At 34.7% G+C, this 12,999-nt stretch overlaps 1 protein-coding gene across 4 annotated transcripts in view; it reads left to right on the top strand.

The window, feature by feature from the left end:
- LOC122808798 (rap1 GTPase-activating protein 1-like) overlaps nucleotides 1–12,999 on the top strand; it is a 1,319,062-nt gene that overhangs the window by 799,038 nt on the left and 507,025 nt on the right. The gene's annotated exons all lie outside the window — the stretch shown is intronic.

Below are 12,999 nucleotides of genomic sequence, written 5' to 3'. Positions count from 1 at the left end.
AGTCAATGAAAAATGAATTTACTCTTCAAAAGATTTTGCTCTCTCTGTGTAGTACAGACCATGACATTAAGAGCATATTATTAACTGAGTGACTGTCAGTGGCATTCTCCAATTACAAAGTATGAGTGCAGGATGTGTCTTTAAATCCACATCAGAACACATCTAAGTAAGGATACAGAGATCTGAAGGTGATCAGTGTCTATACAAAAAAACATGAAAGAAAGCAACACATCACCTTGCAGTCAACATTCTGCAGTTCAGCTAACACATCAGTATATGTGCACACTACAGTACATTAGAGCCAGCATAACAAAGGGCACATATAACAAAACTATTTAGTCTATCCCACTAGTACAGAGGCAGACCATCTGTCTATACCATTGATGACTTTGTTTATTTAGCATCTTACATACTAGGGATTTAGTCAGGAAAGAAAGGAAAGTGCCTGAAGCCTTGTTCTTCTCTATCTCTCTTTGCAAGTAAATTGGACATTCCCAGCACCCATCCACCCCTGCTGCAAGATGACAGCTGTTGATAGATTTCAGTGCTGGTCATCCATGTGGTATTCGGCATGTATCTTGTTCCTAGTGACTTTCTACATAATGTGTACAAGGTGATAGATTAGAGCATATAAAAACACAATTGAAATGATTACTCAGGTCCTTGCTACCACCTACTTCAGTCCCCAAGAAAAAGACAGGTATGTTAATGATTAACGGGAACATTAGAGATATGGATGTATGACCAAACAAGTGAGGTAAGTGGAAAAAAAACAGACCCCCATGGAATCTTCTTAAAATTGTGCACACGATGACTCTGTGACTTGGATAGGTGACATTTCTCACTCTGTGATTTAATACTAAATGGATCAAGCTTCTTTAAGAAGTAATTGCCCCACCAGAAAAGTTGGTGAACTAATTTTGCTTAAAAAATAAAGGGGACCTGTGAAACTCACATGAACCACAAATTAAATTGTACTTAATGCAGTCAATATGGCTTGTGCAGAACATGTTTAATTATAAGATAAACAGAGTATCACTTGGATACACGATGTTCCCATGAACTGAATGACTCTTACCACAAAAGCATTACAGACAATTCTCTGATATTACCCCATGAAAATCTGCTGATCAAGAAAAAGCAAAATGGTTGAGAGCCTATAACAAGCAGACAAAAACATTATAATTGGGAGATAAGTGAGGGAGGAGTAGAACTTTATAAAGGCTGGAATTGTACAGATACTATATGGTTTATTACTTATGAAATTTATAAAGGTTGGAATGGAAAAGATAGGTTATTGTTTATCACATATGAAATGTCTAAAAAAGATGGAAGGATAATGATTGCTGGTGGTATGATGTAGAATGAATACTAATTAATGATATGTTTGGGGAGTACAAATGAGCAAGGAAAGTATAAAATGAGATTTGCACTGAAGCAGACAGGATGTCTGTGGGAAAAAAAGTATAAAGAGGATAATGTCTCTTGTAGCAATATAGGAGAAGTGAAGATAGATTAAATATTTAGGAAAATTATAGCAGTGGTGCAGGCAGGATAGATTAATATCTATATAATTAAAAACTGAAATGGAAAAAGAATGGAAGGTGTTAATGATGACAGAAAGTCTAAGAACGAGTAAGAATGTTCTAAAGGAGAAAGTGTATAAGAAGGGAGAAAGAAGTTTAGAAAAAGTGGAGGAGAATATTAGATCTACACAGAACATAATGGCAGAAAGAACTGCAAAATCAAACTACAGAGCTGAAAAGATATTTAATGCCACATGATGTCTTGTGCAACATAATGTGGTGCAGGAGTATTTTAACACTCTCGTACTTAGAATGAGTGGAATTTCACACCTGACACTTGAAAGAGTTGCTGCCTGGACAGGCTTTGCCTGAGCTAAAATTCTGAAAATGCAGTTTTTCAACCTAGATGTAAAGAAATGTATACAGTATATCTCAAAAATGATAAAAGTTACAAAAACAGTTAAATATGCAAGTTGTTCAGCACTTAGACCACTTCACAGCAGTGATATTAATATATCAGACTGATATAACAGTAATTTTATATTGGACAAGTGATTAGATAATGGCAGCTGGTTGATCCTGCCAGTAGCATATGCTTGTCTCAAAGGTTAAGCCATGCAAGTCTCAGTGCATGCAGATGCTACAGTGAAACTGCAAATGACTCTTTAAATCAGTTATGGTTCCTTTGATCACTCCACTGTTACTTGGATACATTTACTTATTAGACTTATACTAACAAGTATTAATATCTCAGTAACCATACTAGACAGACCCCAACTTTTAGTGTGACGTTTGTTCAGGCAGATGTGATCTTCATTTGACTGCAAACTAGTTTTATAGACACCATAAAATTTCTGAGATACTTGTTTAATTATGAATGGTATGCATGTTTGCATATTTAATTAGCAAATAACTGTAAATTTCTACCATTAAGAGCAAGTTAGATTTAAGCTATCACTGCAAAGATTTTTCAATCTTGTGTATACCTTCATTTGATTCCTGGAATACCATGTAAAGTCTCTGCAGTTCACGTTATTAATATACTTGTGAATATTTGTGATACATTCATAATATTTCCAAAAAAATCTATTTTTTTGATACTTCACAACCTCTATGGTGACAGGGCATGCAAAATACTGAATCACAACCCATCCAAGTGCACAATGCCTGATATATATTTTTCTAGATCGCAGCACGATGTCTTACTTTTTGGGATCTTTTGGCCTACTTCACTTTGTCTGACAGGTTCTATTTCCATGATGTCTTGATTCAACAGGTCTGACAGTAATCAGGCCTGGGTGAGGCTAGTAAAATTGAACTCAGCTTTCCCAAAAATGTGATTAACCACAGTTACTTCATGATTTAACAGGGGGGGCAATTACTTTTTCACATAGGACCATGTAGGTTTGGATAGTTTTTTTTCCTTAATAAATAAAATCCTCACTTAAAAACTGCATTTTGTGTTTACTTGGGTTATCTTTGCCTAATATTTAAAGGTGCTTGCTGATCTGAAACATTTAAGTGTGACAAACATGCAAAGAAATAAGAAATCAGGAAGGGGGCAAATACTTTTTCATTGCGCTCTCTCTCTCTCTATATATATATATATATATAGATACACACACACACACACACACACACACACACACACACACACACACACACACACACACACACACACACACACACGCACACATAGATAGATAGATAAATATACATATTTTCCATGAAATTACTGTTGCTCAATCGTAGCTAATATTGGCCTCTGGATTGCCAAGACACTTTAGGCAATGATACAGACTTTTTGACAGTTGTCAGATAGAGGATAATGTCCCAGGATGGGGAATATGCACTTTCCACTTTGATGCCATCTCAGAGTTAGTGTATCTAATTAGCAGGGTGTGCAGGGTGGGTGTGCCCCTTGCAAAAAACACTATTTTTAACTTAGCATGTTCCAAAGAGGAACCTCAGTACATGTCCGGATGGGTGTTGCCATTCTCATTGTGACATTTTTGGGTCGTGTTAGACATAACATATACTCGATGAATGTCATATATGACAAAGATCTCCTCTACCCATCATGAATAGGAATCATGCTACCTCCCTCCATTCCACACGCACTTTATCATCTGTGATTGGTCCATTGTTAATATCATGACTCCCTCCATTCCACACGCACTTTATCATCTGTGATTGGTCCATTGTTAGTATCATGACTAGACAATGCTGTTCCGTGTTCTTATGCTGTTGCTGTAGATCACTAAACTATACCAGTATATCATCTACATGTAGAGAAAGTTTAACTTCTTGTCCTGTCCAGATGCGACCCCTTAATTTGTCTGCAAGTGAACAGCAAACAGGAGAAGAGCAGAATGGACAGCCCACCCTTGTGCCTGTTTTAGTTGGAAAAGAGCTGATAAACCTAGATCCATTTTGCAGTACAGGAATCTGACTACACATTCCTTAATAATAGCAGGATTTAATTAAAAAAAAACAAAACATTTTAATAGTATGAACAGATGTTCAGTTCAAAGTCTTCTCTACCAAAGAATTTTCTTCATCCAAGCTGGTCACTAAAATGGAGATCTAGATCAACATGTTTCCAGTATTCAATAAAATAATTTGGTTATGCTATTAAATATCTACTTTCCTACAATGTTTCCACACTACTCTGGATAGTAATAGTATCGGCCAGGCTGACAGACATAAACATATTGTAATAGAAACGACCAGCCAGTTTACCAGGATAGATTTAATAAAACTCTGATGTCTCAGCAAAAAGCCTTCAAGGAGTAAAGCACATTACAAAACACTTTCCTTAAATATCTAAACAATTAACACTTAATTACATAATTAAATAAGCAAACTCCAATTAAATTCTTCATTTAACCCTCTGGGGGATAGAGTATCATATTTAAGAATGTAACTAGATTATTTTAATAACAACTGTTTTTTTAACTAGAATTACGTCAAACTTTCTCCAGTATAGTGCCCTGTAGCCCCTTACTGTCCCCCTGATGAACCAAATTAAAATGTGTAGCTATCAAACTTTCTTCTTTTTTATTTTGAATATCTCTTACATGCTTCAATAGCCTGATTTTAAAAGGTCTCTTGGTTTCCCCAATATAAAATTTGTCACAGAGGCATCTCAGGGCATATACAACACCCTCTGTGTTGCAATTAAAATGATCACACACTTTAAAGAAAATATTATTGATTTTCAAAAAATCTTTAACCAGAAATTTACAATCTGTACACATACTACAACATTCCATGCTTGTGAGGTCATAACAAGGCCGAAATATGCATATCCACAGCTAGTGGGGTTTGGCTTTACTGGCCTGAAATTGTCCATTGAAATGACTTAAAAAGTAATAAGTCATGGGCATTCAGAATCACCATATAGCTGAAACACCTGATGTTCATAAGGGTCACTTGCATATGTCCCATGTGCCTTTGATACCAGAGGTTTGAAAGGTCACTCAGTGGAAGTTCTAGCTTGGCTGGAGTTTCCACTTAGTTTTTTCCTTTGGTACCTTCATAGAAGAGGAATTAACATCTGAAGTTTTGGACTGTTTGTTACTGTTGCTTAATACTGTAATTTTTATTTTTCATTTTTCAAAATAATAAAGAAGTGAAGTCAGTGCTCTACCTTAACACTGAGGATTGCTTTATCCTCGCATCTCTGTTGTAAAATCAATTAATTTTCAACTATTAAATAACTTCCATACTACATGAAGCTGTATCCTTCTTCAGTAGCACATTCTTAGATATATATTCAACAACTATGCCCCTGTTAGAAATAAAAGTGTTAAATTCAACCTAGCTCTTTGGTTAACAAAACAAACAAAGCTACTAATGAGAAATAGCCGCAAAGCCTGGACTCAGTGCAAACAAAACAAAACAAAAAAAAACTCCACTCTCCAGATTATAGACAGCTTAGAAATCAGGCCAAAAATCAAATCCAATAAAATATCTCACTGCACCAGTTAACAAATTACAGGGCCTACTAACTCTAAATGTACTGGACATCAGTGAACAAACTCATCCACAATGGGCATACACCCCAGCCAACTCTCACAACAACCAACTTCTCAGAAAGTATAGCTAGCCAATTCAATATTTTCTTCATTCAAACAGCTGCATAACTATTAAAAGACACAACAACTACCTCTATTGTTATACAAGAATCTGTTCAACACCCAAATATATTGCTCAAACTTATACAAATCTTCTTCATTAAAAAACTTCTCCTGAGGCTTAAACCTACCAGTTTCACCACAAATAACCTTCCTCCTTAATATAGTAAACTAGCAGCAGGTTCGATAGCCTACCATTAAGCATGCTAATCAACTGCTCCATCAATTAGAGATATGTTTGTCATCTCTGCAAGAAACTACATGCTTTGCTACTTCACAAAGGTGGACACTCTGCAGATTTCACCAACTATCATCCCATTGCTATCTCCCAGCCAAAATCCTAGAGAAATGTATCCATCACCAACAAATAAAATCTATAGTGGAAAATAGTTTAATTTCTACCAAACATCACTTCCACCCTCATCACAGTACCAACACTGCACTCCTCAATTTCTGTACACACATTAACCAGCATCGTAACACTGGCAAATTACTATCATCAGTATTCCTTGTTCTATCCAAAGTCTTTGACACAGTGCCCCATCCTAAGATTCTTAACAGACTCTACTCCCTTGGACTAGACAGTCCATCCCTGCAATGGTTGTCTGGTTACTTATCTGACAGACACTAGAAAGTCAAATGAACCACTGACATCTCTTCCTTCCTATATCTTTAGGGTTTCCACCAGGCTCCATCCTAGGACCACTCTTGTTTAATCTCTTCATTAATGACCTACACAAATCAACCAGAAATTAGTCTATTATATACTATGCAGATGATTCAATACTCATCTGTTCAGCTAAAACTATTGAACAATTACAGCAACTAACACAGAAATCTCTGCTCTCTGTAGATTCTAGGTTTTATAACTCTCAGCTTCTATTAACCCCCCCCCAAAAAAAAACAAAGTTCTCATTTTCATGCCTAATACTTTTCAAGAGAACAAATCCAGCTTCACCATAATCTCTTCTAATAATATCGCAATTGAAACAGTTTCACACTCCTATTTGTTAGTAGTAGCTGATTAAAAAATGAAATTTGATCTCTATATAAATGAAATGTTAAAAAATATGTCAAAAATTTTATTTCCTCTACAATATTAACCCATTTTAAATGGAGATGCAAAGGTATGTATATCCACAGTATACCTACTACAAAACCTTCATTGCAGGGCCTCCATATCTATCAGTCTACAAACCATCGAAATGAACCTACTAGAGCAGTGCTATAACAAAATTGCAACATTCACAGTGGATCTAACATACAGGTCATACCATTGTTTAGCCTTAAAAATAGCTCCTCACATCAGAACTGCCTCACTGTGTGTCTTACTCTCATCTGAATATGACACATAGTCTAATCCAGAACTCTAAAAAATGCTCAGGCGTGTTCAATATTCTTACTCACGATATTCCACATAAAAGCTACAATTGACAGAAATTTACTAAAATGTGACCAAACCAACTAACTTGGCAGGAGGCTCTCTGTTCTCATGACATGTCTCAAATGTGGAATGCTATTCCATTCCCTTTAAGAGTAGACTCTTCACACAAATCCTTTAAAAAAGTCTCCAAATGCATCTCATGGATAACTGGACTTGCTCTTACTCCATCCTTGATTACAATACTATTTCTTCTCATAGAATCCTATATTAACTACTCCAGCTTTTTTTCTTTTTTTAACCCAGGCTTATATTCAATACCTTCTCTCACATTACTATACCTTTTCCTCAGGATATTTTATATCCATGCTTCTAGCTATCTTATTTCTCTCTCATCTCATTGCTACATCATTTCCTATGGCAATTTTAAATCCATGCTCCTACCAGACTTATTCTGATGGTTGTCTATATATAATCTTTCTCATTTCACTATGTAAGGTGTACTCATATTGTTATTTTTAAATTTTGTTGAATGTATGCTACTCCTATGTATTTATAAATTGTTGTATTTTCTGTTGTACAGCTGTTTGAAAATTGTATTATAAAACCATATTTATTATTTTGCATTCATTCATGTAAAGTTTTTCTCCCCAGGCCTCTGATGAAAAGGGGCTTCTGCCAGTATGGATTATCACAGTAAACACCTGTAAGTAAATGAATAATGAACTAACAAACAAATTAATTTCTAAACCTTAAAAATGACATCTTAAAAATGTTCACTTACACCAGGTATAAACAAAGAACCCAAAATGGCAATGCATTGTTTTTCTTTTTTGTCCCAAATCAACCTAATTTATTTGGATTTTCATAGATATTCTCTCTATCCCTATAAACCTAAAGAAGCATTAATGTGCTTAGACATATGTTTGAAAAGTGAATATGTTTATTACATCTACTGTCATTGAAATATTCAGAGATTCTTGTTTTAAACATTTTTAGACATTTTCCCTATATAAAATGCTAAACATGTGCATGTAGCTAAATACATCAACCATTTACTCTGACATGCAATAAAGCTGTGAATGTCTACAACTTTGGATGTATTATCAGAAGAAAAAGTAATGTTTTATTATTATTTTATTTACATTACAGGTTGCACACTGTCCACATGGTTATCACCTCTTTAAGGGTTTTACCCTGTAGGTTTAACTAGTTGGGAGCATTCACATAATCATTAGCTTGTTCATAATGCTTAAGCCATTGTCTGATAGTTTTTCATTATCTATATGTAAATTTGCAACAAGCAGGTAAAATTTCTGCCATTTCTTGTCCCAATATTTATGTATAAGCAAGACTAATATTTTGTCATTTTAGTCAAACGTGGTGAAAAATCTAATAGTAGTTTCAAACGTATTAGATTTTTCAGTATATTCCAGTAATTCCTAACTTTCTGATCAGTGTTTTCTTCTATTGCTTTAACTAAACTAGCGTTATAATTCCAAAGGCTGTATACACCTTTGTATCAAGCATTGGGAAAAAATAACATAATCCTTGTTAGAGGAACACATTCTTTTACTCTAAGGAATTGAGAAAATGGAATATTGTTTATAATATATATATATGTATGTATGTATATGGGGTGCATACTATTAGCTACCAAAAAAAATTTTTTATGGAATTGTTTCCTTAATAATAATGGTTTACAGTACTATTTTGAGTTTTGGTTACCTGCACATCTAAAAAAGCCAAGTGTTTGATGACATTCAAAACTAAAAGTTATGCCCCACTTATTAATATTTAAATAATCCACAAATTTCTGAAGAAAGATAAAAATCTGATGGTCATATCAGCTAACAATCATCCAAACATCTGTGCAATATACCAAAGCCACAGACATAGATTTTGCGGTTGGTATAAATAAGCTGTTCTTTATATACCATAAATAGGTTTGTCATAAATGGGTACACATGAAGCACCCATAGCCACCCGCTTCATCGGTAATAAAACATTTATTATCAAAATAAAACACATTCTTGGTTAGAGCATGTTCTGCAAGCCATAAAAGAAGTGTATTAAAACATGGACCATATAACTGATTTCTCTGTAACCAAACTTCTAGAGCCAACAACTTTGCCTAATGTGGTATTTTGGTATACAGTGAATTTATATCTAAATTACACTTATACTGTGATGTCACATCTTCTATTCTGGGTCTAATGTAAGAAATTCGGAAAGTGGCTCTGTAAGTGATCCTTTCCCTAACACTACTGGTTTTCGGGGGGAGGGGTTAACAGAGTATCAGGTGGCATATAAAATGTCTGTATCTGAGGTTCTTTATTGTTAAGATTATGTTTGGCAAAACATTGCATACATTGATCAAAATGCAGTTCTTTCATTAAAGCTTTATCAAATACAGCACCAGTTTCTGAATGTATTACACAGTATTTAAAAATCGTGTTAAGACTGTCTAAACCTGAGGTCTGCCTGCTGTGTAGTGGAATGATTTTTAAAAATAATTGTAAATTAATTTTAGAACATGCAAGCTTTTAAATAAGTCACAAAATTTCTGTGACAGTACTCGATTATAAAATTCAAACCCTTATTTAACAAAATGTTCTCATCAGAAGTAGAAATATAATGGTCTGTCACTTGCTGTAATTGTATTTGCCCATCAGTTGTTGCTGAGTTTGTAAGGCATTCATATTGCTTTCTGTGTTTACAACCCCCTGTTTTGGTCTTCCTAAAGGAACAAAATTACCCTATTTAGAAAATGGTTGTAAAGTGTCACTGTCTATGTCACCCATAGAAAAAAACTGTTCTCATTTTCAGTTTTAGTGTGCCCTTTTACATCTGAGGCAGAATTATTATGAAGAGAATGACTCAATGAATTTTTTTATTTGTTACCACTCTTGCTAGAAGTAAAATCCTTGGAAAATAGACAGCTGATTTTGAAATTCTTCCAAGTGAGTTGTCTATTACATTTAGAGCCATTCAGTCATGGTGGTACTTTTTAAGCTTATTTTGTAATTCTTTTTCTAGAGTGGACAGTGTATCTAACAATAAATTAAGCTGCGTAGAAAAAAATCTTTAAGTGTCTGCAAAGTTAAAGCTGCCTTACCTTTTTTACTAACAACAATTTGCAGTTTCTCCATTTGCCATTCATAAAATTAAATTAACCTTCATTCCTATAGCACCATTTCTTTCAATCCATACTTAGTGCCTGCAGTGAGACTGCCAGTAAATGTATTCTGTGCTCCACACCCACAGATCCACAGTGTGCTCATAATTTTAAGGGCAAAGTGGACTGTCATAGTCACACATGCACAAATGTGATCATTCAGTGCCGTATCTGTTCATGTGTAAAATATTATAAGAAAATAGTGTTGCTATTTAAGTAGAACATGTTTTAAGATGATGTACCAGTGCCTGCCTAAACGCATGTTCAGTACATGTCTCTCCTGAGGAATTATGGATTGCTTCTCCACCCCTAACATCCCCACCACTTCTGTTACCACATTATCAACACACTCTAAACTTAGTGCTGAGTTTTATCAACACACTCTAAAGTTAGTGCTGAGTTTCTCTAACATAACATTTATTTTTTGTGACTATTAATACTCCCTTCGGCTCTTGGGACATGCTTCCTTTACAGACTGCTATGACAACCTGATTGATTCCCTTAAGCTGACATCAGGGTCCAGTAACTAATTAGATTGCCAGAAAAATGGATATTTGGTATTTGTTGGGGAGGGGGTATTCTTTCCTGCTCTTGCCATAGTGAAACATGGTCTACCTCTCTTTCTTTCTTCTTTATTTTCTTGCACTTTGGAGAGTTTTTAGAGCATTTCAGGTTGTCAGCTTGGTAGACATTGATCTACTGTGGTGTTGGAACACTGCCATTACTCACCATCAATGGCAAATACATTTTGGCATCCAGACTAGTACACTGCTTGTATCTTTCCAAAACAAAGGCTTGAAATTGAGGACAAAATGTAATTATTGCACTTATGAATTTGCTAGAAGAATATATTTTGCATTACCACATATTTTCTGCAGGATATGAAGTCTGACACTAAAATGCTTGGTATTATTTAGTAATGGCAAAGTTTGTCAAAAAAAATGAATCCAATATTACTTTCCTGTGATAGGTTGATATAACTTTGTGACCTGGCATTTTGTTTCACTTAGCATTTTTTGCTAGGGGAACAAAGCTTCAAAATCAGGAACAACATTTAATTATTGCTCTTATAAAGTTGCTAAAATAATTGGTTTTGCACTGGCATGTATTTTCTATAGGATATGAAGTCTGAAACTCAAATGTATGTCATTATTTCATATTTTTATAGCAACATTTGTTTCAGTACCAGAACTGCAGAAGCTGGATATGGAAATTACTTTTGATGCTGCTTTCCTTGGTCGGGTGGTTATAACTGTGTGACCTGCTGCAGGTTACTTGTTTGTCTAAACAATTCAGTATCTGTTTTGTGCTGGAGGAACAAAGGCTCAAAATCAGGAACAATTTTAAATATTGTTGTTATATACTTAGAACGTTGCTCAGGTAGTATTTTTTTTCATTAGAATGTGTTTTTGAAAAATATGAAGTCTGAGAATCAACCGTATGTTACTGAGTAGTCTTTAAATGTATATTTTGGTTTTATAAACTGGTTTTGACCTTGGGTGTTGGGTGCTTCTGATGGCCTGATTTCTGGGTGAAACTGTCTCGCTTTGTTATTCTCATTGTAAATGTTAATCCAATATGTTATTGGAACTCCTTGCATGCACAACTATAAGGTAAATACTAACAGTAGAAAAAGTAAAATAAATATATACTGCAAATGGTGAAAAAAAAACACTTATTAAATATTGCAAATTATATTTTAAATGAAGACTGAAGAGGGGTTCACATATCTGTTTGTGGAGTGAAAAAGTCTGCAGTTTAACCCTTCACCACTAGACATCAGGCCCTTTTGACCCTAATACATAACAGGATTGGAGGACACAAACAGACACCACTGAGATTTCTGAATATATGGGACAGGGGAATACCAGATGCCAGGAATACTTTAATTTAAAAGGATAGTGGTGGGACACTAGACACTAGGGATACTATAAGTAGCATGCTGTAAAGCACTGAAAGGGGTTCCAAACCTGAACCCACCCATACTGGATATTAGTGTTCTAATGGAACTAAACATATGCAAACTTCACTTTAACTGACCTTACCAAATAGTTTTTGGTCTTCTTCTCATAAGACTCGTGTTTATTGTTTTATTTATTTATTTTTTGGTTGGGGTAGAGTCACACAATTCCACATGTTTTCACTAAACCTGTTCACGGCATGAGAGATGCCGGAGGGGAATGGGCAGGAAATCTAAGTTTCTTTCCTTGTTTTATTCAAAAAATGTGGTTATTTTCAGAAAATGTCATGAATATGTCATGAATTAATAACTATAATAATAACTTGAACCAGGAAGTGCTTTTAACTGTAAGTCACCAGGTGGAAACATGTAGTGATATGTCAAGGTTTGCTAAGTTTGCTTGCTTGCCTGAAAAATACACATTGTGCTCAAAATTCTTTTGAGCGTGTGTGAATGTGTTTGTGTGTGTGTGTGTGTGTGTGTGTGTGTGTGTGTGTGTGTGTGTGTGTGTGTGTGTGTGTGTGTGTGTATAAATACATGTATGTTTGACACAGCAAAGAACATACTTCAAGTTTACTGAAGGAGAAAAAAGAATCTGCTATCAATGAAGGTCTTTTGTGTTTTCTATTGTTAACATTTCTCTGACCATCCTTTAATTTTTGTAAATGAATAATGTAGATATTCATGGAACTATATGACAGAAGAGATTTAACATATCAGTGGTGTTATGTGATTATTTGCTTAGAACTGTTGAGTGTAAGCTGCATGCTTTTTATTTATGAGTATAGTACAGAAAAAAAGTATGAAATTTTAGT

Source organism: Protopterus annectens, chromosome 8.part0 (genome assembly GCF_019279795.1).
Source record: "Protopterus annectens isolate FY-2018-M chromosome 8.part0, PAN1.0, whole genome shotgun sequence".
In the NCBI taxonomy this organism is placed as follows: Eukaryota; Metazoa; Chordata; order Ceratodontiformes; family Protopteridae; genus Protopterus; species Protopterus annectens.
The sequence above is the reverse complement of the archived record's forward strand: the minus strand, read 5'-3'. Positions and strand labels throughout refer to the sequence as shown.